The 25,064-nt window shown below is 41.3% G+C and overlaps 1 protein-coding gene across 1 annotated transcript in view; it reads right to left on the reverse strand.

The window, feature by feature from the left end:
• LOC144821249 (protein NEDD1-like) overlaps positions 1-25,064 on the reverse strand; it is a 478,128-nt gene that overhangs the window by 272,317 nt on the left and 180,747 nt on the right. The window lies entirely within an intron of this gene.

A 25,064-nucleotide genomic window follows, 5' to 3' on the forward strand; every position in this document is an offset into this window, starting at 1 on the left:
CATTTGTGGTGGCCTGTGATCGGTGGTAATCCCATCATCTGTCTTAGCGATGGCTGTTTGTCTTTTTTGGTTCCTGCTCTAATCACATGATTGGCCACGCTACTCTCCTTTTTAAATGCAAATAAAGGAGGGGCTTCCATACTACTGTCCAAGTATTTTACAAGGTGCCAATTTTGCAGGATGATTCTTTTAAGATTATTGGCGTTTGGACAATAAGTAGTTACACAAACTTGCCTGTTGGAAGCAGATTTGTTTTTCCTTTCGAGGAGACTTTCCCTCGGGGTCCATCTGGCCCTTTTCATGGAGTTGCGGACAAGTTTTTTAGGGTATCCCCTGTCACACAATTTGGATACAAGGTTTTCAGCATGATGTTTATAGTCCTCCTGTAATGAGCAGTTTCTGCGAATTCGCAGAAATTGCCCATAGGGCAGATTTTCCTTTAGGCTTCGCGGATGATTACTTGAAAATAGTAATGCTTTATTCCTGTCGGTGGGTTTAGTGAAGAGGGACGTGGCTAACGTACCTCCTAACGGAAACACTTCGACATCCAGAAAAGAAATTTTTTTGTCTGAGTATGATATACTGAACTGTATGTCCGTTGTTCTATTGTTGAGCCAGTTGAAAAACGATGTTAAACTTTCTTCTCCCCCAGTCCAAATCATAAAGACATCGTCTATAAAACGCCACCATGTGGTGATGTGTTCTTTAAACGGATTGTTGTTGTGGATGTACTTTTCTTCATAGAGTGACATAAAAAGTACTGCCAACTCCGGCGCAAAGGGACACCCCATCGCCACCCCCTTTATTTGGAGGTAGAAATCATTACCGAAGCTGAAGTAGTTCTTTTTTAAGGCAAAGGATGCCAATTCAACAAGGAATTTTGTGGGTACCTGGACAGGTCTAGGTCGCAGGTCCAGGAAGTATTCCAAAACTGCCACAGCCTCATCCTGAGGTATTTGTGTATAGAGCTGGGTCACATCTAGTGTTACAAGTAAATCCTTTTCTTTCTCAAATTTGATGCCATCCAACTTGGTGATGAAATCTGTTGTGTCTTTTAAGTAAGAGACAACTAAGTCCATAAACTGTTTTAAAAAACAGTCGACATATTTGGCCACCGGTTCCAAAAGGGAGTCACACCCTGCCACAATTGGTCTCCCTGGTGGCTTTGTTTGATGTTTGTGGACCTTTGGGAGGACATAAAAAAGGGGTACTTTCGGGTGTTTATTTCGTAAATATTCCAGCTCTTTAGGCCCTAAGAAGCCCGCCTCAAATCCTTCTTGTAAAATGGGAAACAGGAGGTTTTGAAATTCTAGCGTGGGGTCTTTACTAATCTTCCGGTAGCACATTTGGTCGTTTAGCTGCCTCAATACTTCAGTATTGTAATCATTGGTGTCCCAAATGACAATCGAACCGCCCTTATCGGCTTGTTTTATGGTGATTGTATTATCGTTCTTTAACATTGAAAGTGCATTTGTTTCATCCTTTGAAATGTTAAATTTTACGAACTTTTTTTGTTTCTCCATGTCCGCAATGGCCGAGAGGACCGTTTTTTCGAAGATGACTACTTCTTTTGGTACTTTGTGACCAGGAGGACAGAATGTGGATTTTTTCCGTAATCCGAAAATTGAAAATCGGAGAGACCGCTAGTTTTTGTACCCGCCAAAAACAATACAAAAACTAGCGGTCTCTCCGATTTTCAACCTCTCAAATAGGATATTAACAACAGCTGAAGAAAGTATTTTATCCAAAGGATTATCTTTCGTGCCCACAAAAAAAACAGATTTTGTCAAGATGAAGACCGAGTTCATCGAATTTTGTCGGAAATTGCGCCTCACCACATTTTTTGCAGAGAACCCTTTCTCTACATCTTCAGAAGTTACCGGATTACGGAAAAAATCCACATTCTGTCCTCCTGGTCACAAAGTACCAAAAGAAGTAGTCATCTTCGAAAAAACGGTCCTCTCGGCCATTGCGGACATGGAGAAACAAAAAAAGTTCGTAAAATTTAACATTTCAAAGGATGAAACAAATGCACTTTCAATGTTAAAGAACGATAATACAATCACCATAAAACAAGCCGATAAGGGCGGTTCGATTGTCATTTGGGACACCAATGATTACAATACTGAAGTATTGAGGCAGCTAAACGACCAAATGTGCTACCGGAAGATTAGTAAAGACCCCACGCTAGAATTTCAAAACCTCCTGTTTCCCATTTTACAAGAAGGATTTGAGGCGGGCTTCTTAGGGCCTAAAGAGCTGGAATATTTACGAAATAAACACCCGAAAGTACCCCTTTTTTATGTCCTCCCAAAGGTCCACAAACATCAAACAAAGCCACCAGGGAGACCAATTGTGGCAGGGTGTGACTCCCTTTTGGAACCGGTGGCCAAATATGTCGACTGTTTTTTAAAACAGTTTATGGACTTAGTTGTCTCTTACTTAAAAGACACAACAGATTTCATCACCAAGTTGGATGGCATCAAATTTGAGAAAGAAAAGGATTTACTTGTAACACTAGATGTGACCCAGCTCTATACACAAATACCTCAGGATGAGGCTGTGGCAGTTTTGGAATACTTCCTGGACCTGCGACCTAGACCTGTCCAGGTACCCACAAAATTCCTTGTTGAATTGGCATCCTTTGCCTTAAAAAAGAACTACTTCAGCTTCGGTAATGATTTCTACCTCCAAATAAAGGGGGTGGCGATGGGGTGTCCCTTTGCGCCGGAGTTGGCAGTACTTTTTATGTCACTCTATGAAGAAAAGTACATCCACAACAACAATCCGTTTAAAGAACACATCACCACATGGTGGCGTTTTATAGACGATGTCTTTATGATTTGGACTGGGGGAGAAGAAAGTTTAACATCGTTTTTCAACTGGCTCAACAATAGAACAACGGACATACAGTTCAGTATATCATACTCAGACAAAAAAATTTCTTTTCTGGATGTCGAAGTGTTTCCGTTAGGAGGTACGTTAGCCACGTCCCTCTTCACTAAACCCACCGACAGGAATAAAGCATTACTATTTTCAAGTAATCATCCGCGAAGCCTAAAGGAAAATCTGCCCTATGGGCAATTTCTGCGAATTCGCAGAAACTGCTCATTACAGGAGGACTATAAACATCATGCTGAAAACCTTGTATCCAAATTGTGTGACAGGGGATACCCTAAAAAACTTGTCCGCAACTCCATGAAAAGGGCCAGATGGACCCCGAGGGAAAGTCTCCTCGAAAGGAAAAACAAATCTGCTTCCAACAGGCAAGTTTGTGTAACTACTTATTGTCCAAACGCCAATAATCTTAAAAGAATCATCCTGCAAAATTGGCACCTTGTAAAATACTTGGACAGTAGTATGGAAGCCCCTCCTTTATTTGCATTTAAAAAGGAGAGTAGCGTGGCCAATCATGTGATTAGAGCAGGAACCAAAAAAGACAAACAGCCATCGCTAAGACAGATGATGGGATTACCACCGATCACAGGCCACCACAAATGTGGCACTTGCCTGTGCTGCGAACTGACCGTCGAGGGATCCCTCTTCCAACATCGTGGGATATCATGGAAACATGACAGTTTCAGCAACTGTAGAACTAAATATGTCATATATGGCATTACCTGTCCATGTGGGTTACTTTACATCGGAAAAACTAATCAGGAAATTCGGACACGAATCACACAACATAAATCCAGAATAAAAAATGGGATCGACACTGCCCCGTTAGTTAACCATTGGAAACGTTGTAAACATCTGCTCAGTGACCTTAAATGGACTGTGATCTCACGTGTTGAAAAAGATGCACGAGGAGGAGACATGGAGCTGAAATTATCCAAAAGGGAAGCCCACTTAATTGTAAAGTTTGACACAGCAGTCAAAGGACTTAATGAGATTTCAGAGATATATAAGCTATAACTTAGGAGTTATAACACCACACAATGAATCTATGGGACGCTATACATGCGCAATCTATACTACACCAGGAAATGCCCCCCCGGCCTGCCTTTGTTCCGCGCATTAGCGCTATATATTGATTAGACCTGCAATGTTTCCCTACTCTCCACGCATGCGCGAGGAAATGCCCTCTCGGCCTGTCTTTGTCCCACGCATGCGCATTTGCGTTACATATATTGAGTAGCCTTGCAAAGTTTCTCTACTCTCCACGCATGCGCGAGAGAGCAGTGCTACAGGGGACGCCGATTGATTGAGAACAACGGAGCTTCATGCCGGTAAGCCCGAACAGGACTAGGTTGTTTGTCAAATATGCCCACAGTAATCTGGTACATGGAATAAACGAGCCCTTCGTTTTTCCCTTTCAAATAGAGGCCGCTTTTTTGGAAGAAATTGATTCAAATCTGTACCCGCATTGTCCTCGTTCAAGGACGCATTTGACCATAACTGGCTGGTAAGCACTCTACAACCCCCTTTTTTGGTTTGGTTCATGAGCCCTGTCTTCGATCATGCCACACTAAAACGAATGTTGCTCTGTTACAGGCCCCCTACTTGAACTTGCAACAACACAAGATACCGCTAAGGTAAACTTTGTTTTGACACATGGCAAACCTCATTTTCGTTGCGTGTTTTTCAACTCACTCATATAGTCCTCTACATGTTGTTCTTTTCATCACACAGGTTTTACTCCTTCCCTGGATATTTTCCATAGTGGTAAGCAGAAAGCTCCTTGGGTGGTTATGCTGAAGAGCGCTCTTGATATTCTACTATAATAGTTTTATAGATCCACACGATAGAATTCTCTTTTTTCTCTTCTTCTTTTTTTAGAATGACCTGGCCCTGACGAAAATCCCGGCTAAAAACCCTGGGATTTGAAACGCGTAGGCCGTTCCATGCTCAGTGTCTGCTTTCCTTCGATAGGTTTCTGTCCTTTAGTGTGAATACAGTGTCACATTACTGGCGTATAAAAAATTGCTGTTTACATCTCAAGCTGATACTTGATTTCTTTGAGTAATTTGGAATTATACTTGTAAATATTATTGTGTATATAAATTGTATAGATTGCAGCAGACCTAATACATTACATGATTGTTTATCTGTTTACTTAATCGTGTATGTATTTGTTTTTGTATGTTTTCCATGTATGAATGGTAAGGTATGATTGTGATACGACTGACTTTGGTATGTTTGTTGAATTGTTTTTAAAGAATCTATTCACCCCCTTTTTTGTCCGTATTGTATTTAGTGTATGTAAAAGTGTTGCTTTTGTTCTCAAATGTATATGACTAATACAAATATACCCCTGTGTTTTTTGGATCAAGACAATTTAATAAAAGGCTACTTATAAGCACTTCCCAGCTTGGATAAACATTCTTTGCTCTGGTGGCAAAATCTTTGTTAAACAATATCAGTATAGGCATTTGTTTTTTGTTGATTCACTCTAACCATTGAGCCACGCTTCTCCAGAGCTAGATGGCCTTTGTCTTAGAAGTTCCCCGCTTATACTATTGGAACCACTGCTGTGTGACGCACCCTCGGCACAGACCCTCACATCCATAGTCAAGGGCAGACTTTCAGATGACGCCGGACTACACATCACAGCTGCTCAGAACGGACACATCACCTTGACTGTGTAACGTATCCTTGACACTGGAATTTGCATCACAAGACCTTGTTGATGGGATCCTTGATGACGACGCAGGACCTTGCACTGCAGCCTCATCCTATCTTGGAACCGACGGCTCACTTCAGCTGCACGATGCATCTTCGATGTGGATCTTTGCAACGCTCCCCAAATCAGTATTTAAGGCACTTTGTTGAGCAGGTCTAACTGGGTCCCTTTAGTTTCATCGTGGTCGGGTTGAATTTATCCGGGTGCAGAGAGAACAGATACCCAGAGCTAGTGCTTTGTGCTTTTTGGTGCAATGTTCACTAAAATGTTTAAAATTGCATATCTTCGGTTCTATTAATTGGATTTTTGTAATTTTTGTCTGGTTTTATATATTAAAGCAAGCTCTATTTTTCTAACTTTATCAGGAATCCATTTTGTGTGGTGTTTTTCACTGTATTACTGTTTGAAGTGTTGCAAAAATACTTTACACATTGCCTCCAAGTTAAGCCTGACTGCTCTGTGCCAAGCTACCAGAGGGTTGAGCACAGGTTAATTTAGGGTTAGCTTGTGCCTCACCCTGACAACGATTGTGGTTGTTGCTTGACCAGGTCTCCCACCCCAGTCAACCAACAGCTCAATTTCTTACACATTATATTTTAATCTGTTTTTCAAATCAAATAAGCTAAAGAACTTTTGGATGTTTAATGGAGGGCATGCACCAGTATTTTATTTACCTTTTTCATTTGTTCCTAAACTTGATGACGAGTGGCCTGGTGTGGCAGTAGGGGCATATTTTGCATTAACTTTTTTAGTTTTTTGTAAGGGAAACGGTTTGCACAATTTTGGGAGGGATGGGAGCTTGGGTTCAAACTTTAAAGTACATTTTTGGCGCGAACCACGCAACGTGCATTTTCCTCATGTTGGTGAGACTCCGTGAATCTCTCCTAGTTTTTCTGTAACTCTGCGTGATTCCAAGGAGTGAAATTCCATGAGTTCCGACCAGGCTTTCAACATATTAGAGTTAAACATGATAATATGAATAGGCAATATTAAGGGCCAAAGTAAGAGACATTCACTAAGGCTTGATTGGACTTCTACAATCTAGAAAATCAAATTTGATGAGGAATCCCAAAATGTAATTGTTAACCTCTGATAAGCAAGGATCGTGCAGTGAACATTTACCTCCTGAAAGTTAAGGCTCCCACTGAACAGCAGGGCATGCAGAGACCTCCTGTACATACCTCACATAGCTCCTTTGTTCTTTGTACACCACCTTAGTGTAGGTTGTACTACAAAATATCAACACCCAAAATATCGCAGTACAAGAATTTCAAGGGCAGAATCTGGAGGAGCAAAATATCAAACAGTAAGGGATGTACCTTGAAAATATATACTTATCCTACAATATATATATATATATATATATATATATATATATATATATATATATATATATATATATATATATATATATGTACACATACATATACACACATGAGAAATACAGCCGTAATAGTTAACTGAACTAACTATAACTTGTGCCCCCGCAATGCACTGCTTATGACCTCACATATTAAATCACTCATGACATGGTCAGTGACATCACTGATGACATCTCAAATGACATCGCGGATTACATCAGTGATGACATCATCCAGTGAATGTGTTTTAAAAAAGTTTATGAGTGTTAAATATGTATACCAAGGTGTATTGTTGAATTAGTGGATGTATGAGTGACTGTATGGATGACAGTGGGTGCATGACTGACTGTATAAGTGAGTGATTAGGTGTCTCATTGAATTGAAGGGCGAGTGAGTGGTGTGTGAATGTGTATATCTGTCTGACAGTTCATGTCTAGGTGGGTGAATGAGTGTGTTAGTGGGTACATGAATGGCTATATGGGCGATTGGTTGTCTGACCAGGTCTATGTTTGTCTGGGTGTCTGTGTTTGTGGGTGAGGTGGTGTGTGACTGCCTGTATGGATCAGTGAGTGGGTGATTCAGTGGCTGTATGGGGTACTGTTGCATGTGTGAGAAGTTGTATGGGTGAATGTCTGTGTTAGACCTGGCACCTTAGCGTGAGTCCCCCTTCCACTTTTTGCTGATGTGCCTCAGATGTTTTGCTGGTATTCGATGCTCAGGGCACTGCGCCACGGCCAATCCGTACTGCAGTGCAAGTGCTCCCAATGTAAAGTGTATATGTAATTGATTTCCACGATTGGCTTATTTGGTTTACTGTCAGTCCCCAGTAAAGTGCACGAGGAGTGCCGGGGCTTGTAGATACAAATGCTGCTAGTGGGCCTGCAGCGCTGGTTGCGCCACCCACAGAAGCGGCCTCGTAAGATGTGTCTCGGGTCCGCCATTGCAGACCCCGCGTACGGTCTCGTACTGTCAAGCTGACTGCGCAAGTGCCCACACTTGCCAGTCCCTGAACCTTCCCTAACCTTCATATCAGTCACCCCTATGGTAGGCCTACGGGCAGGGTGCATTGTAAGCGTAAGGTAGGACAAGCCTAGAGTGTGGAATGTCCTAGTAGTGAATTACCGCCCTTTTCGTTCTTCACTATTGAAGGGCTACCTGTTCTCTTAGGCCAAGATGAGCTGCTGGAACTATTACACGATATAGTCCCGGCAGGCTCAGGGAACCCGGTAGCACGTTGAGTTTAGTATGCCTGGACTCAGAATAATAAAATACTTCCTTTAGTAAGGTTCATTTTAATATCCTGTGTTTGCAAATGCTACTTTTAGAAAGTTAGCCTTTGCTGGCCTAACTGTTTCAGCCCGCCTCTGCCAGGATGTATATCTGCTCTCTGGGTTTGTGTGAGTGACAGGGCTGGGAGATTCCCGGGGACAGTCTTGGGCTCCAGGTGGTGAATAGGGTGTTTGCTCCAGGATGGGTAGACGGAGTAGTCCTTGACTCTGAATAGGGTTGTGCTCCACCATCACAATGCTGGCTCCACCTCCTGCGGAGCGTCTGATGTCTCTGCCCTGCGCCCTGAAAGAAGACGGCAGCGTCCTGTCAACAGAGTACTCCAAAACTGGGTTGTACTAGGCTCAGGCCCCCTGGCCTGCAAAGACAAAAGAAACACAATATAAATATAGGAGCTCCGCTCCTTACAAATCAGATCCAGTTTTGACCACGACGAACCTCTGCCTGATTAGAAGGACCAAGAGAAGCTGAAGGACGGAAACCAGTCTGTATCCTGTAAGACTGGCCTGCAGTGGTGCCTTGCTGAGAACGGAGAGGAAAGGACCAGAGAGGACTTTGTAGACTTGTGCCTGAAACTATCTCCAAGGGCTTGATCGAGAGCTTGCCCCCTGAACGGAACCCCAGGACCATTGGGTTCTATTCTGCTTGTGCCCGTCTGCTGTTGGGCCTTAGTTCTTATTCCCTCGCCAGAGTTGTGACTTGGGTGCCTTCGCCCCCTCCCAGGTCGTGACCGCTCGGAGCCTGGTCGCCCCGCCGCAGAGAGCCCCGCTCATCCCTGAGTCGCTCTCTGCTCCAGTGCCGGGCCGCCCGCTCTCCTGTCACCTCGCCGCTAACGGAGCGCGTTGTGCGCCTCCCATCTTCTCCAGCCGGAATCTGCACGGAGCGCATTCCATAGCCTCGGATGGTCCGTACATCGTAACGTACCCGACTGTCTCGCTTTGCCTCCTGCATACCAAGGTTCGTGCCGCACCTCAAGAAAGCCTCCCCGTACCGTGGTACCGGAAGCTTGGTGCTGCACCCGTCTGCCCGAGAACGCGACGCCCCTCACAGATCCACGAGTACGACCCGGCGTGCTAAGAAGTAGTACGTCCCGCAGGCCTGAACGGCGCCTCGCCCCGTGAGCTGCATCGACCCCGGATCGCCGCAATCCTCCACAGTCCTGCTCCCCCACCTCGCTCCTCGAGGGGGACCGAGCCGGAGAGATCCTCTGGAGAACCGTCGACCTCGTCCTGGGTCCGCCCTCACCAGTAGCCGCGCCTGAAACACCTCGGACTTCCACAAGCAAGGTACACTTGAACTCCGTCTCGAGTTCATATCGGATCCAGGGTCCACAACGTTCTTATTTCCCTGTCATCGTACCTTGCTGAACAATGAACATTCAAAGACTAATTGCCTATTGTAATCTGGTGGCCTCAAATCGCTAAAACGTTACATGGTCTTGTGATAATCCTGCTTGAATCTATCTTTTATATAAAGTATACGTATTTTTGATACAACCATACGACTGGTGTCCATTTGTGGTGGGTCAGTGGGTTTACTGTGTGTGATCATAAATGCTTAACTTACTATCGCCCTGAGGATTAGCCTTGTCTGCTCGCGCCACGCTACCTAGAGGGTGAGCAGGGGTTATTCGAAGGAGTAGTTCCCTTGCCCTGACTGGAAGTGAGGGTCCCTGCTTGTCACAAGTGCATACCTGTGCCAACCAGAGACCTCCGGTTCCAACAGTCTGTATGACTGTCAGTGATGGAGTGCATTTGTCAGTATGAGTGAGTAACTGAGTATGTGAAAGGCAGTATACGTGAGTGACTGGTATATGAGTGACTGTATACGTGAGTGAGTGAATGTGAGACTGGTTATATGGATGTGTGTATGCTTCGGTCAGTGACTGTATACCTGAGTATGTGTTACTATTTATAGGAGTACGTGGGTGGGTGTGTAACTGTTTGGGTAAGCAAGTGCCTGTATGATTGACTATATGGATGAGTGTCTAGGTGTGTGAGTAGTTCTATGGGTGACTCACTCAGTGTGTGAGCACCTGACTGAGTGGATATGTCAATGGCTGTATTATTGAGTAAGTGTCAAGCTATCCACGTCGTCCCTTACCTTGTCTTGGTAGATGCCCTCTTGGATGACGCAGATGATTTCGCAGAGACGCAAGGGACCAACTTCCCAAATCACTAACTAAAACTTACTGGTTCTAAAAGTTAACAGCAAGGTTTAAACTAGGAATTAGGGAGGAAGGCCGGTACTGGACGTTGAAGTGTAGAGTTTTGTTCTTGCTGTCGACCTGCGAAGCAACAAGCACAAAAGGACTTTACTAATCTGACCTAAAAGATTTCTCCTAACTATTCTGAGGCCTTTTAGCTATTCTAATCTAATTTATTAGGAACCTAAAATCAGTCTGGATGTTCTGATGTTCCCCTACCTGCGATCAGTAAGATGTTGGCATTCGTCCAGTATTTCTTTCTAGGTGTGATGATGAAGTCGTCAGACGTCCTCTAGGATTAGTGGTCAGCTTGTAGGTGGTCAGCTTGTATGATCAAGTTGTACTATGCAGAAAATAAAAGGTAGGATTACTTTACATTCTTTAAAAGTCTTTTCGCAAACTTTCCTAACTATTCCTATCACTTACTTGAAATTAACTTCTTGCTTCTTTGTCTTGGGGTTCTTGTATGTCCCTCTAGTTTCACGAAAGATAAGCATAGACCAAAAGGCACACAATATCCTATATGTCTTTCTTCAATCACCTTACGTTAGGCACAAAAACTAAATTCACAATCTAAAGTATTGCACAGAGTATTTCACACATGTAACTTGTAAACAACTGTTTCCTCAAAATCAGAGATGCTAAAATAAACTTGAATCAGAAATGTCCAAAGTCTCTTCCTTGCATTGTCTTCTGCTAGTTTAGAGTTCCAAAAATTACAGTTGACCTTTCTTGCGAAGGGCGCCTTTAAAAAAATGAAAGTACTTAGCTTTCTAACACCTTGTCTTTCAGGATTCTCATTCCGGTTGCAAAAGAAGTACCGCTTTGAAGAGGAGCTGAGTTGAAGTCCAGCCAGAATAGAAATGCCTTCAGGTAAGTTCCGTCTCCAGACGCGACCTTCTCCAGAGGAAATCAGAAGGCAAAGCGCCTTCTAGAAGGCTGGGTGCGGTTTAAGTACTGGACCGCACCCAGCCACTCCCTGTTACGCACTAGAACGTGCGTGAAGACGAAGTCTTCAGATCCCTTCCGGACGCACACCAAAAGGCGCGTGTGAGGGATGCGAGGAGAGAACAACAAGACCGTCTCAGAGCAAAGGCTCAGTTTTATCCAGCGCTAAGTCCAAAACCCCTGAAATACAACAAAATCAGACCACAAAATCCAGCGCAAGGCACAGTGAAAGCATGATTGATGTAAATACAATAAGTTATAAGGCATGAATACCAAGTTTTACACACACCCAATCACACTGACTTTGAAGTGTGCGGGGCGCACGGGACAGGGGCGGGTTTCAATAAAGGGAATGCTACATGTGCCTAGAGGGCATGTGTACTACATGAAGGGGTACGTGGAATCATGACAGTAAGTTGGTCTATGAGTGGCTAATGGGTGAGTGAGTGGATGTGTGTGTAGATTAATTATTCATTGAGCGGGTGTGTAAGTACTGGTATGTCTCTGTGAATGGATGTGTGGGAGTTGCAGTGGATGTATAAAAGATACTTAGGGGTGTGATTGGCTGCGTCAGATGCTGTGGATGATGTAATCACTGATGTCTTCAGTGATGTAATTTGAGATGTCATCAGTGATGTCACGGACTATTTCATGAGTGATGTAATATGTGAGGTTATAAGCAGTGCCCCTGGGAAGTGGTGGTCCCCGAGGCAGTGTGGGGGGCTCTCGAGTCCTCCACGCTTTATTTTGCAATATGGCTGCAGAGAGGTGGCGGTCTCCGGGGCTGCAGGGGGGCTGTGTGGCTCCTACATTAAAAAAAATTATCCCCGGGGAGGTGGCAGCTCCTGGGGCTGCGTAGGGGGCAGGATTCCCCCAAGCCTTTCAAAAAAAATAAAAGCCACAGGGAGGTGGCGGTCTCCGGGCTCTGGGGGCCCATGCGGGCCCCCGCATCTATTTACAACATTGCCCCCAGGACCTGGCCTACCAAGGGGCCTAATTAAACCAAGCACGAGAGCCAGTGCTTCATTTTTTAACAACATTTTGGTCGGAATCGCTGATCCAACATGGATTCCCACTACATTTAAAGAAAAGCTTTTATTGACCCCCTGAGCAGGCCTAGGGGGTCAGGGTGTTTTTTTACCCTGCCACTTTTCGTTAATGTTTTTAGTTTTTTTCACCTTTTTCCTTGTGACTCGTTCAACAGAGTCACAATCTTGCTGCCAATACTTGGTTCCTGGTTGGAACTGTTGGCAGCCAATCAGATCGCAGGCTTGAGATCGGGAGGGTTTGCAGATCCTCCTCAGCCATATTTGTATATCTGAGAAATGTTTACATTTCTCAGGAACAACTAAACAGATTTACACCATTTAACAAAAAGAGTGCTTTCTGAACCACGAGCTAACTTTTTGCCAAATTTGGTGTAATTCCGTTCAGCAGTTCGGGCTGTAGCCGTGTCTAAAATTTCCTATGGAAAGTAACATGGAGAAAAAAGCGTTTTGGGACCACCTTTTTCTCGGCCCGCTTGACTAATCACCCTGAAACTTTCAACACAGCAGCTGATGTGAGTGGGCCAGTAGTTTGGAAAATGTTGCGAAGATTGATCAAAGATCCTGGCAAAAGAAAAAAGCTTTTTGAATAGAAACAAGGTCCTAACTATAACTACCTACTGGCAACTGCCAGTAGGTAAGATATATATATATATATATATATATATATATATATATATATATATATATATATATATATATATATATATATATATATATATATATATATATATATATATATATATATATATATATTCACTGAAAAAACCATAGGTTATAGACCATATATAGTTAGGAATTAGCATTTACAAAACCTTGAAAATTCACTGAAAAAACCATATATTAGAGTCTGAAGAGGTTCATCGTATTATCACATGAATTATGTCATCAGTGATGTGATCAGTAATGTCAAATGAGATGTCATCAGTGATGTCATCAGTGATGTCATTTGAGATGTCATCAGTGATGTCATCAGTGATGTCATCAGTGATGTCACTGACCATGTCATGAATGATGTAATATGTGACATCAGCAGTGGATTGCGGGTGCGCGATATATAGTTAGTACAACTAACTATATATGGAATTTCAATGGTTTTGTGTGAGTAAAATAAGGTTTTTTAAATGCTAATTCCTAACTATATATGGTCTATAACCTATGGTTTTTTCAGTGAATTTTCAAGGTTTTGTAAATGCTAATTCCTAACTATATATGGTCTATAACCTATGGTTTTTTTCAGTGAATTTCATTGGTTTTTTAAAAGCTAATATCTGTAGCTGTAAAATGTATTCTTCTTTAAATCCAAAAATATGTTTATTAATAAAAAAAAATTTTAATACTTTTTTTTTGTTCGCTCCCGGTTCGCGAACCGGGAAGCTTCCCGTTAGCTCATCTTGATGCCGCGACCCAGTCCGCGAACCGGTAAACGTTCCGTTAGCGCAACTGCCGCGTTAGAAATCAACGTTGTCGCGTAATGCGTCTTATGACGCGCCGCGTTAGCGCACCCGGAAGTGCTCCGGTACGCGAACTGAGACGCGAAGCGCAGCTCCCCGGAAGCGATCCGCGGTGCGTCGCGAAAGCGCGATGTATCGCGTTGCCGCGTAATGCGTCTTATGACGGGCCGCGTTAGCGCACCCGGAAGCGCTCCGGAGCGCGAACCGAGGCGCGAAGCGCAGCGACCCGGAAGCGATCCGGGGCGCGTTCCGCAGCGCGTAACTTAAGCGTAAGAGGTCATGTGACTTGTTAATAAAACTTTACATTGGTTCATTTCACTTTTGGTTTCATAATGATGTAAGGCTAGGTCAGGTGACCTAAAAATAACACTTTTCATTGGTTTAGAACTATTGTTTTTCCCAAATGATGAAAACCCCTCCTTCTTTCCTCACTCTGACTTTCATCTTTGTGAGAGGAAGACCATTTTTGATAGTTGAGCAATGGCTTCATTAGTTGCTTCAGCTGGTGCACCCCCACCACCACCTCCACCTCCTCATGGGAAGAGAGGACCACCTCCCCAGTTCATCAGCAACACAGAGGAGGAAGAGGATGAACTAGAGGAAGAGGAGACAGAAGGACCACAGTTCTTACAAGAGGTGCCCCGGGTTTCCCGTCGGAAAGCCAGCTTTATTTGGCAGTTTTTTTCACTCCCTCGAGGGCAAAAGAAAGTAAATGCTAGGTATGTCACCTGCCTCATTTGTAAAGACCGGTTATCTAGAGGCACTGATAAAAAGTATAGCTACGGTAACTATACAATGCATCGTCACATGAACAGGTGGCATCCATTGAACTACAGCCAGGCGGAGATACGTGACATGCAAGATAACCCAACAACAACTCCTGTGGCCAGGTCAACATCACTGATATCGTTGACAGGAGCAGAGGCACGGGAAACCGTGCCAAACATACAGGAGAACTTTGCTCATATGAAATTTACTTGTATGTATTGCGGTGCATTGCTGTCATGTGGTAACATGAGCATTACGTTAATCAACCTAGCTTATGTAAATCACAATTGCCCTAACCGCCCCAGACAGTAATTTTTTTTTTGCTCCTGTTGAGCCCTTTTGAATGCCTGTTTTTTGTTCTTTCCCCTCCATCAAAAACAAAAAAGAAACATAAAACTGTTCAAAAAATACAAAAAACACAAAAAATGTTCAAAAAAAATATATATATATAAAACAACAAAAACATTAAAAAAAAGTTCTTTTCAGAACTACCTCCCCTTTCCCAAAAAAATTGCTAGAATGTTTAGCACTCTGGCAAGCTCTATTTCTTTTAGTTCGCTTCCCCGTTCGCTTCCCGGTTCGCGAACCGGGAGCGAACCCAAAAAAAAAAAAAAGAAGAGTAAGTATAAGGGAAGTAAACAGAGAGTAATGTTAAAAGAAAGACAGCTATAGGGAGTAAACCAGAGATACTGTTTAATAGATCTATTTACCGAAGAAAAGATGGAAGAGGGTATAATTGTGAAAAACAAAATAGATAAGGAAGTGAAAGAAAAAAAAGAGTAGAACAATAACAAAGAAGAGTTTCTTGGAGAATGTGAGTGAATGTTCAAAATCAGATTAAAACATGTGGAATAACAGAGAAAAAACAGAAAACAGAAAAGAAAAAATAACAGAAAAAGATTAATTAAACAGCAAAGAAATGTAAATAACAGGGTCATATCATCAACATAGGCAATAAAAGTTTTGCAGCTTTTATCGGCAGAAATGTGTCGCTAAAGCCGCTTTTGCGGCGGAAAACTGCCGCTAAAACCACTTTTGCAACAGTTTTCTGCCAATAAAAACAGCAATAATTTTATTGGCTGTGTTCATAATATGCCCCTTAGTGTGCTTCAACTACACAGAAGAAGCATAATGAACAAGTAGTGAAAGAGTGATCAGTCAAAGACACTAAGAGTAATAGAGACGGAGTGAGTGAACAAGAGTGAGGAACTATGAGAAGAGAGGGACTGAGAAAAGGAGTGGAAGGAGTAGAGTAAGTAGGTAATAGAGAAAGGAATGAGGGAAGTAGCAAAGGCAGGAAACTGAGGGTTAAAGAAATGAAGCTGTCGAACTACTAGTAGGTGAATGTGATAGAAATGTAACGAAAAGAGTACAAAACATTTACCTTATAATTGTCGTTAACTTACTCACTTTTTGTTTTTATACTTTCAATCTGTGAAAGAGAGAACAAACTTTGAAAAATATTAAAACAAGTATTTAAAAATTAGAAAAGACAAGGGAAAAGATTGAAGGACAAACAGTTTTTCAACAACTTTGACACTTACAGAAGCTTCTGCTTCTCCAGGCCCCCTACACAGTCCTAAAGATATACATTTTAAACTAACAGTATCTTGATGCAGATGAAGTGAGGCCTATCTTAAAACATGGTGCATCTTTTGCACTGCTGTTGTCTCACAAAAGTGTCGCAAGACACTAACATTTTAAATGATTGTTTCAGGATGCCAATAAGATGTGTCCTATCCAGAGGTTTGTTTGAGGTGAGGCCTACTCAGGGTTCCAAATGAAATTTCGAGTTGTTGAAGAGAACAGAGGACATAATACATGTGAAGGCCTACCAATGAAGTAAGTCATGTCCACTTCACTCTTGAACAAAGGCCAGACCTCTTCTGTGTCCGTGGACAGACCTAAACTTCATCTGCACAATGTCATTCGTAAACTTAGGAAACACAGGTGATGTAATTGAAAAATGTGGAGTTTCTTTTCCTCATTTCACAATCACATCACCTGTGTTGCCTTTGGTTAGGTATCTCATAGTGCAGATGGAGTCTAGCATATCAAAGAGTACATAGAAGTTGAGCAGTATATACAAGAATTTTGACATTTACAGAAGACTTAGCTTCTTATCTTGTTGGAGATGAAGTCAGGCCTGTCTTGCAACATGGTGCATCTTTTGCATCACTGCTGCATCGGTTTCATGTGGCACGGGTTTTTTACAGCATGACACATCTGCCTAGATGCATCAATTTGTAATTTTGTCGCCTCATAGCAAATCTTTTGCACCGCCGCTGCATCACAAAAGTGACGCACAGTGGCGCAAAAGAGGCATACACCTATCATAAATCTGTCCCTAACATTTGAAATGATTGATTCAGGATGACGATAAGGTGTGGCCTCTCCAGAGGTTTGTTTAAGGTGAGGCCTACTCAGGATTGCATATCAAATTTATGCTTGTTGAAGAATACAGAGGAGATAATACATGTGAAGGCCTACCAATGAAGTAAGTCATGTCCACTTCACTCTTGAACAAAGGCCAGACCTCTTCCGTGTCCGTGGACAGACCTAAACTTCATCTGCACAATGTCATTCGTAAACTTAGGAAACACAGGTGATGTAATTGAAAAATGTGGAGTTTCTTTTCCTCATTTCACAATCACATCATCTGTGTGGCCTAGGCTTAGGTATCTCATAGTGCAGATGTAGTGCAGCATATTAAACAGTACCCAGAACTGCAGCACTGCATGCAACAACTTTGACACTTACAAAAGCTTCAGCTTCTGCATGCCCCCTACACAGTGCTAATTATATACATTTTAAACTGATGGTATCTTGCTGGAGATGAACTGAAACCTATCTTGCAACATGGTGCATCTTTTACACAAAAGTGACCCACAATGGAGCAAAAGAGGCGCACGGCCACCATAAATCTGACCCTAACATTTTAAATGATTGTTTCAAGATGCCAATAAGGTGTAACCTATGCACAGATTTGTTTCAGGTAAGTCCTACTCAGGGTTGCAGATGGAATTTAGGTTTGTTGAAGAATACAGAGGAGATAATACATGTGGAGGCCTACCAACGAAGTGAGTCATGTCCACTGCACTCTTGAACAAATGTCAGACCTCCTCTGTCTCCAGGAACAGGCCTAAACCTCATCTACACAATGTGATGTGTAATGTTAGGAAACACAGGTAATATAATTGAAAAACGTGCAATTTTTTTTGCTCATTCCACAATCATATCACCTGTGTTTCCTTTGCTTAGGTATCTCATTGTGGAAATGTAGTCTATCATATGAAAGACTACGTAGAATATAAGCACTGTATGCAACAACTTTGACACTTACAGAAGCCTCTCCTTCTCCATGCCTCCTACACAGTTCTAAATGTACATCATAAATGCAAACAGTACAGAATTAATTATACATGTTAAATGGTTTATTTTTGCTGTTCTCAGAATGTATCAAATTTCACTAAAAACAGTGACTTGAAGGTATTCATCATATAACAGCGGGGAAAAAAAAACACAATCAAAATGATTGTGTTTAAAAAACCCATACAACATAACAAATCAGAATTCAGAACTCCTTAAAGTTAACTTACTTTCCATGACGTCGAAGGATGTCCTATGAACAGCTTACACTCTGTTGTGCTGTTATTACTTTCAGACCGCCACTTTCTGAAAGAAAACCTCCATCGTTTTGAAAAACATGTTACATACAATAAATGACTTCTTGCTCTCTACCACACGTTTCCACAAGGCCAAATCATGTCTGAGCCATTTATAACTCTTAGAATTCTTGTAAGCCAATCCCGTCATTTGGCATTTCCGCAACTTTCAGAATTAAAATGTTGAAGATCATTTTCACAATCCTGGACTAGTAATATCTTCCCCTTCTTGCTCAGTCATGTTCTACATTTCCTATGACACTGATACTGCTTACTATGAAGCAGATTTACACTATCTCTATGACTACTACAAATATTTAATTCTCTACATCACTTTTAATCACAAAGCAATGTAAAACAGTAGACAGCATTGCAGACTTACATTCCCTCTACTCCATGTTTTGATTGGCTGCTTCAATTTGCTTATAAAAAGAAACAGTTTTTCTGAATTCATTCAAAGTGCAGTTATTTCTCCATGACGTCCAGTGTTATGGTAAGAAGTTATGTCTCTGTACTACACTTATCCTCAAGGCCAAATCGTGTAGGAGCCATTAGAACTTCTTGAAATTCCTCAGAGCACATCCCGAGATTCTTTCCCTAAAATTTTGGTTTTAAAAACACCAGGTAAGAGTTTTTAAGGTCATACGGCAATTTTTTTTTGAAAATGAAAACAGAATCATTGCAGAATGACCAGCCATTTCTAGACTTTAAATAAGCTGTGTAATGTCCTGATGTTATTGAAGGACCGTCATGATATATAATTGCTGCAGTTACAAAAGTCCTTCCTGATATTGACAACTGTGAAGCCACAAATTTTTTAATTAAAGTTGTCAATTTTGTTCCATCAGGCCTACATCGTTGGAACATTAAAATAACATACTGGCCATATGTTCGTATAAATAATGTGGACATCATTTCAGATTTACATTGGCTACACTCCATGTTGTGATCAGCTGCTTTTACTAGTTTATTAAAAGAGACTGATTTACTGTCTGGCAAAGTTAAATATATAAATCTTTCTGAGTCTACACTAGTAGTACTTGATACCCTACAGTTCTCGCAGTCATGCTGCCATTGATAAGAAAGCCCAAACAGGTGATCTACATCTACACCTTCAGCATGCAATACATCAAGCATATACATTAAAAACTCCTGACAATCTTGCTGAATATTTTGAGAGAATTGTGTTTGGCCTGAACATCTGTCTAACAGATTTCGAATTTTTCTATTTTTGTTCTATCAGTGCTACATTTCTCTAACACAGAATTTAACAAACTGCAAAATCTTTGATCAGAATTGACCACAATCTCTTCTTTTACATTTTCTAGAGAAAACAAAACATTAACCACTACATTAGCATAGCAGTTGACACCAGAACTGTTTTCAAATTGAAAACCAACAACATCTTCAACAGAATCCTTTTTGTTTCTACTTATAATTTCAGGTTCATCGACTTTTCGTCTTTTTGCTACAACCTCCCCAGTATTGGTCACATTTCTTCGTTTCCGGCCTACCACACGTTTCTCAAACAAAGGATATTGAGGCAAATGTGGCGCATACTCTCTTCTTAACCTATTGTATTCCTTAACACAATTTAGATCCGCACAAATGTTTGTGACATCACACTCAATCAAGTACAATCCCGATAAAGTTCTAACTCGTGACAATGCCACATATGCCATACCCTCCTTGAACACAGAACTGCCAATATTCACCAATGCACTGTCTACACTTAAACCTTGCGATTTATGGATTGTCACCGCATATGCCAAGCAAACAGGAAACTGCTTACGGCGAACATATAAGTCTTTTACAAGCAAAAATCTAGCAGAACAACGACCAATTAGCTGTACTTCCTCAATGCCATCAAATTAAATTTTTAAAAATTCAATTCCATCTCTATTTCTGTATTTTACAAAATCAACAACATTACCCATTGATCCATTTACCAGACCTCTTTCAACATGTAAATTCCTTCTTAAAATTATACGGCAGTTCAAGCACACATTCAGAGTCTTTTCAAAACCTGCAGTTTTAGATATAGTCTTCTCTAATGAATCCAATTTTGTTTTCAAATTCTCAGACAAAATAATTGTTGATCCCATATGCTCTACTCTGTCAATAGCTTCCAGTTTCACAATCTCTTGCTTTTCTAAATGCAACATTTTGTTGTTGAATTTGGCACATTCTGCAAGAGTTGGCATCAAACATATTCCAGATTTCTTCTCAGTAATTTTCTGAAAAATATTCTCAGGCACAACATCTTGTTCTGGATATAAATTTGACAGTAATCGTGCGTGTAAAGCTTCTTTCCCATGCTCGGTCACTTTTTCAATTCTAACATCTTGTAGAATAGTCTTGTAAACTTCATCCTTCGCCTGAAGCATATTTTCATGCAGTTCAGCATAATTGAAGTTTAACCATATATTGACGTTGCCAATGCTCCCTAGGCACTTCCTGGTATCTTCATGCGTGAGCATTTTGAACACAGGTTGCCCTTTCACTGGTGTCAGCTGCAGAAGATCTCCGAAAACAATGATGTGTTTGCCACCAAATAACACATCATACTCTGTTTTGAGAACTTCTTGCATTCTCAAATGCACAAAGGCAAGCATGACATTGGAAACCATGCTTACTTCGTCAATGATAAGAAGTTTCATTTTCCTCAAGATTCTTGAAACTTCACAACAAGCATCTCCAGATAGCTTGTGATATTGTAATTTGTTGTCATGCTCCACTGGCAGCATCAGTAAACGATGTAAAGTAATCCCTTTAATGTTATGTGCTGCCAGTCCAGTTGGAGCGGTGACAACACAAGACAGCGATGACTCTGTCCTTTCCTGCAAATAACATGAAATTGCTTTAATAAGGAAACTTTTTCCAGTTCCCGCTTCTCCACTCACGTACAGTCGGACAGGCTTCAACGACGTACATGAGCACTCTTTCTTGTCATGACTTAATCCATGATCAATTTGCATGGTAACTTCGTCATATATTTTCCTCTGCTCAACGTTGAGTTGTCTTTCCAACTCTTCTAAGTTAACCGCATCCTCCTGAGCATGTGCCATGGCTCTTTCCACTTCATTCATAGCAGTGGCAGCTTCATTTTCGATAACAGGTCCTCCTAGTGGATCCTGACTCAATGAAGCAGAACTCTGACTGTCCTGAGAACTGTCTCTGGCAATCTCGGCTGCAATCGTTGCTTCCTGCTCAATTTCCGCATTCAACATTTCTACATATTTGGGAAAAGCAGGACATTCTATGGTCTCCTTGGCAGCATTGAAAGAGTCTTCGTAACAGAGGAAATCTCCAAGCAGTTCCTCTTCTGCACGCCAAGGCTTGAAAAGTTGCAAAAGTGCTAAATAGAAAAACTCCTTTTTTTCAGGAGATTCGCCACTCAATTTTCGATGGTTTACCAAGTGGCATTTTCTTTGCTTGACCAGACATCCCTCACTTCCTATTACAGCATACACTCCTTTCTCAGTATCTTCTTTGATGTTCCTCTTGAATATGTAATTTTGAAGAACCTCATACAGACAAACATTCTCGAGGTGACTGCTTCGATTTGGATAATATGTATCCAACATGTTGGTCTTCAAAATGTCGGTACTGTTTGGCTCCTTTTCCGCCAAATACTCAATTTCCCGCACAGGTTTCAGAACTCGATTACGCGTTGCAGCAAGACCAGGACTCGCCCAAACGATACTCCTGGACTTGGCATAGAGACTTGCTGAAGACAACCGGTCAGAACATTCGTAAGCTCCGATTTCTCGATGCGACAACATCTTCAGACTGAAACTGTACAACTTCTTGCTGAGGCTCTTTTCATGGGAAATGTCCTCCCACATATCCTTCAATTCTGTCTTCTCTTTTTTGGTGATGTAAGATGTCACATACCGAGCCACAGCCATACAGTTATCAGCCACAAACTGTATATCCATGTTAGCATTCCACATGGACAAAATCACCGGGTTGTAGTCGTTGATGTACTTAGACTCTTCGTTCCTCTTCAAATTGTATGTGTTTTTAGGTGATTTCTTCATCACATTATGTCGCAGCGAAGACATCAAACTGTTTACTCTTCCTTTAGAAATCACCGGTCGTGGAAAGCCGAAACGACATTTGGTGTAGAACTTGTCCTTGTTTCGGAGTTTACGACGACAGTACTTTCCACATCGATGGCTTTGGAAACGTAGAACTTTTTCTCTTAGGCTTTTCTTCTCCTTTGCATTTGGAACAGCACACGTAGAATACTGTTGTATGAAACTCATCACTGAGTCTTCTGGATCCGTTCCAAATTTAGGTGCATCCTTGATCCACAGCAACATATGTATATGAGGAGCACCTCTTGCTTGGTACTCCTTTCTCCAGAAGAAATCCAACACCTCTCCAAGAGGTGGATTCTTCTTATTCATGATGAAAGACATCATAGCTTCAAATCTATGATTGAAGTACCTGCATACATTGACTGGATCCAAAGAGCACAGTTCTCCGGGTGTCTTGAATTCGATGTTTTCGATGTTTCCATTTGCCTCTCGTAGAAATTCAAGTAAGTCTTCCCAGCCATACTCGGCACAGCTCAGAGTGAGGAACCATGTGGGAGTTCCTAAGTTCCTCAGCATACATTTTAAATCATCATGACGACGGTACCAGTACTCATTAGTACCATGCTGACACGCCATGAGATTAATCAGGTGAGAATCCAAAATACTGTCTTGGACATTGACTTTATCCATAAAGTCACTTGCCGAGATGTTTTGCATGTGTATACCACTTTTCAAGATGTGGTTCACTGCATATGACAGTCCAGACCGATCGCTTTCAAACAGGAGATGAAACAAATAGGGAATGCATTGTCGAAACCTAGCATCTCCTGCATACAATCGCAAAGTCCGGTATTCAGAAGCAGGAATTTGATGAGGTCGCTCATCATATCTTCCTCCCTGACCTGTTGGAAAAAGCTGTGGGAAACACCGAGCTTCCAAACTTTCCTCCCAAACACTAATGGGACTCCCTTTGGCTTGTTTCATTTGAAACAACTCAATAGCATTCCCCATGACTTCCTTGGAATGCAAAGGATGAACACTATAATGTTCATATATTTCTTCACTAGTACAGGGTTCTACTTTCTCAATTTGACCAGCACACAAATCGCTATCCTCTTCCTCACTTACTTCCTCTTCTGCAACATACATTCTTATAGTATTTATTATTTTTTTTCAAATACAATGTTGCCTTTTTAACTTTCCTAACATCCACTAAATCTTGCCATATTTTCTTATTCTTTGTCGGAACCCCATTAACTAAGATAACCAGAGGTTCCTCTTCCACTTTTTCTACTCCAATTGTGTTAATGTTTTTCTTCAAATCTAGAGGCAAATAAACAACTCTTCCCTTTAATCCTCTCTGTAAATCTGAAGGAGGCAATTTCCCTGTCTTTGGCTCCATTCTTACAATAGCCTGAAAGGGATGGATACTTTGAATCAAAATAGATTCATAAGTATTTAAATCCTTCAATTCAGAAGGAATCTCAACCAATTCCAGATTATTATGAACTGCTCTAGCAGGCATCTGGTTTTGATTTAATTTGTTACAACAATAAGTACACACACGTTGATCCAATCCCAAATCAAAACAATTTTCTACCATCAAGTATGTTGTGAAATCCTTCCATTCACTATTATTTTCCCTTTCACTTTTTGCATATAAATCCACTAACTTAGTCTGATTCTTATAATAAGTGCGTCGACAACACACACAAGTGAAATTTGGCCTCTCACTTGATTTCACCTCAAACGTCGCAATTTCCCTCTGGAAATTATCTGTACTGGAAACCTGTACACTATCTTCCACATTACCCGCTTCTTCTTGGTCAATTTCAACATTCTCCTCTTTACTTCCAAAGTAACAAAACTCAATTTCTTCACATATATTCTTCACATCTATTTCAGAACCATGCAAAAGAGCAGCGCATAATTGTTTAAGCATAATTGCTGGACTCTTAGCATAATACAACATTCTAACTAATTTCCTCACTTTATTATGATGCACTGCTAGCATCCTGAAATGATGAAAAACACTCTGGCATACTCTCCTGGAAAGACAAGCCAGTGAATGACCATGCAAACCTGTCACTTCTCTCACTCTGCAAGGATCTAATTCTTGCAACAACTTCATTTTCTGCTTCAAACTTTTCTTATTAAATGACCGTACAAAATCACAAAGCAAATTGATGGAATCCTGTCGCACACTGCAAATACTACTACACTTCCAAGTGTACACAGGACCCTTAGGACATCTTCCTAAAACCTCATTACCTAACACCTCTTCTATCTCTGTTGTCACAAGTTTTTCTTTTTCAACTGGACAACCATCTTTCACTTCATAAGCTCGACCACTGGTGTCAACTGCATGCACCAAATCATTATCCTGGAAATAACTCTCCTCATTAAAAAATGCCTCACAGCTTGAACTATGCATCCATTCTCCAGAAAAAACTTCACAAAAATTACTACGATTAACTATTCTCTTCCATCTACTATTTCTTTTGAAATCATAAATTGCCTTGTTTAGCTTCCTAATTCTATTGATTATCAAAATAAATAACTTACGTTTAATTTCAAATGCCTGATCAATAACTTTCTCAACTATTTTTTTTCTCTTATAAAAAACCACTTTCTGTTGACCTTTCTTAATATTTTTTAAC

This window comes from Lissotriton helveticus, chromosome 1_1, assembly GCF_964261635.1.
Source record: "Lissotriton helveticus chromosome 1_1, aLisHel1.1, whole genome shotgun sequence".
Classification (NCBI taxonomy): Eukaryota; Metazoa; Chordata; class Amphibia; order Caudata; family Salamandridae; genus Lissotriton; species Lissotriton helveticus.